Source organism: Sinocyclocheilus rhinocerous, unplaced genomic scaffold, assembly GCF_001515625.1.
Source record: "Sinocyclocheilus rhinocerous isolate Xijiao unplaced genomic scaffold, SAMN03320098_v1.1 scaffold475, whole genome shotgun sequence".
Lineage (NCBI taxonomy): Eukaryota > Metazoa > Chordata > Actinopteri > Cypriniformes > Cyprinidae > Sinocyclocheilus > Sinocyclocheilus rhinocerous.
Window position 1 is genome coordinate 1,112,589 of NW_015646677.1, and position 2,988 is coordinate 1,115,576.

At 36.9% G+C, this 2,988-nt stretch overlaps 1 protein-coding gene across 1 annotated transcript in view; it reads right to left on the reverse strand.

Moving 5' to 3' along the window:
- Window positions 1–940: 940 nt before the first annotated feature.
- LOC107708007 (cleavage and polyadenylation specificity factor subunit 6-like) overlaps window positions 941–2,988 on the reverse strand; it is a 22,504-nt gene continuing 20,456 nt past the window's right edge. Inside the window, exon 11 of the mRNA XM_016512147.1 lies at window positions 941–1,323. The gene's annotated coding sequence lies outside the window, so the exon portion shown is untranslated. The remainder of the gene's footprint in view (window positions 1,324–2,988) is intronic.

The window sequence follows — 2,988 nt, forward strand, 5'->3', positions numbered from 1 at the left end:
TCACTTGCTCACCAAGGGATCCTCTGCAGTGAATGGGTGCCGTCAGAATGGGAGTCCAAACAGCTGATAAAAACACCACAATAATCCACTCCACTCAAGTCCATCAATTAACATCGTGTGAAGACAAAAGCTGTATGTTTGTAAGAAACAAAATGATTTTTATCGGCAGTTCTCATTCTGACGGCACTCATTTACTGCAGAGGATCCATTGCTGAGACAATGATGCTAAAATTCTCCAAATCTGATGAAGAAACAAACTCATCTACATATTGGATGGCTTGAGGGTGGGTATATTCAGCAAGTTTTCACTTTTGGGTGAACTATTCCTTTAAATTCTAAATCTAGCAGAACCAAACGTAAGAGACCTTTTGAGCGACAAATTACAGTAAATCCTACATATATACACACATATGAAGATTAGATGTATACACAAAGCAATGCACACAATCTGCAGCAGGGATGTCAGATAGACATTACAAATGCAGAATATTTTGCACTTTATCATTTACTAACCATAAACTATTCATTATTTTGACTCAAAAACAAAATTGAGCATGTTTCACAGATTTGAATAGTATAGCTCCAATCACAATCAAGAAAACCAATGAAAAGTTATGGAAAATTTAACCTTGCAGGAACTGCCAATCAATTTGGAATATGAACAGGAATTAACAGATACTACACAAATTAATCCATATTGTATTGAACCTCTTAAAATTAAGTAAAATTGGAAAAGGCACAATGGCACAGTTTTTATATTAAGTAAAGACGTCAAACAACCTGAAATGTGGTTCTTAAACCAATTATCCTGATGTCTAAGTAGGAAAAGTTTTGGAAATAGCAATTCTGAACAAATAAAAAGCAATGGCTGGCTAAATGTTTAACCCAGTAACCTAAACTAGCACATCAAGTATGAACAAGCAACAAGTACACACTTTAATTACAACACATTCCATTTAATAATCAAGGCAAAAGACACTTACATTATATGGACGAGGGCAAAAGGGAAGAAACATGAAACCAAAAAAAAGAGGATCCTATAAAAACAAATCTAGCTAACTGACAATTTACAACATTATAGCAGTGGGAAACTCGAACAAGCAGGCAAACAATTATTTCGCTGAACTGACTTTAGCACACAGCTACTTCCAAATAAAAGTAACAAATAAAAAAAGAGCTGTCGGGAATTAAGAGAGAGTATATAATATTTTACAGAACTCTACTTTAGCTCTGCAGTGTGTGTCCGGAGTCCGGCGCTCTCCGTGACGCTGTCAGATGAATCCACGTTGCTCCTGACGTCTCCTCCTCCTCTCTTGCGTTCAGCTGAAAGGTGTCAAAATGAAGGTGGCAGTTTGTTTTGGGGCACAGAACCCAGAAACACACACAGCTGCTTTTCCCCTCTACATCTACACACGCTCAGACCGTCCCAGACATACACACGCATGCAATTTTCAACAGCATCAAACTAAGGGGCATATTGTTGTGTTACGACTACTGTAATAGTCTAAAGCAATATTTAAAATGTAGTAGTTTCACAAAAGCACAGAATTTGGTAAAGGTTAGGGATGTAACGATTAACCGCGAGCCGGTTGAAAATCGATTCAAATATGTGACGATTCAAATTGGTTGAGATGCTAAACAAATCGCGATTCAATTAGGTGTAGGAGTTTATATGAATGCATGTCTGAGGGGAACTTACTGTCTTTAGAAAAGTTTAGATGGCATTTTTTCTTTTCATCTTGCCTCTGCATTAGTGTTGTCAAAAGACCCGGTATTTCGGTACCAAGTCGGTACTAAAAAAATGAAAACTGGTTGCCTCTAATTTTAAAAGGAAAGAGCACAGACAAAGCCTTATTTTGTTTATATGAAGATATTTATTTTATTTGTGTTACTTATTTATTTGATTTGGGGCTTGTTTTAAAATTTCAATTTAGTTTTGTTATTTACATTTACATTATATTTAAAGGGGGGTACACTGAGTATTTCTGTGCCAAAAATCTTATTTCCGGGTTCGTACAAGTTTCGGATAATTTTTTTCGATCGTGGCTCTTCGGGAAGAATGTCACCAATCTAAAGTGTGTTTTTGGTTGTAAGGGAAAGATAACATTGTTCAGCTTCCTAAAGAACCCAGCGTTATGTAGACAGTGGATAGTTTGTTTTTCCGGGGCATCAACGGAGTTTCACAAGTGTGTTTGTTGACGAACGTTTTATAAACGAGGCCCAGTTCGACGCTGGATTTGCACATCGTTTGATACTGAAAGATGGAGCAGTCCCAGCTGATTCAGGACTGCAGACGGTAAGTGAAACGGCATCAAATGTCTGTTTTGTTGGCATTCGGCGCCGAAGTGCTCGTCACTCTTTAGCTCCGCCCACGGCACGCCTCCAGGAGCTCGGCTTTTTCCAGATAGAATCGTAAAGCTGTAGCTTTCTTTTATAAATATGATAAAACTAAAGACTTTTTGGAGATATGAAGGATGCAGTACTACTCTATAGGTACTCAAGATTAACATGAGATTGGGTGAAACTGTGTGTGTTATGCCCCCTTTAAATTTTGTCATTTAGCAGATGCTTTTATCCAAATTGACTTACAAATGAAGACAATAGAAGCAATCAAAACCAACAAAAGAGCAATAAAATGCAAGTGCTATATTAGTATATTATAGTGTTATATTTCAATTTCACAAAGAAATGAGCAGCATTTTGTCCAAGCAATAATAAAAGGACACATTTAATTTATTTGTCTTAAATCTCATTTGTTAAAAAAATCGTGAATCGAATCGCGAGTTGAGTGAATCGTTACATCCCTAGTAAAGGTACAACATTAACGGCAGTCAATAACAAACACTGTATTTGAAACAAGCCCCTGGATTCAGTGTATAAATACAGAGTGAAGAGACGACACAATCATAAAGACATTGGCATGCACAACTATGAAACACTGCAACACAACTCAGCAAATACGTCATTTTCCCTCTGATGGACATTACT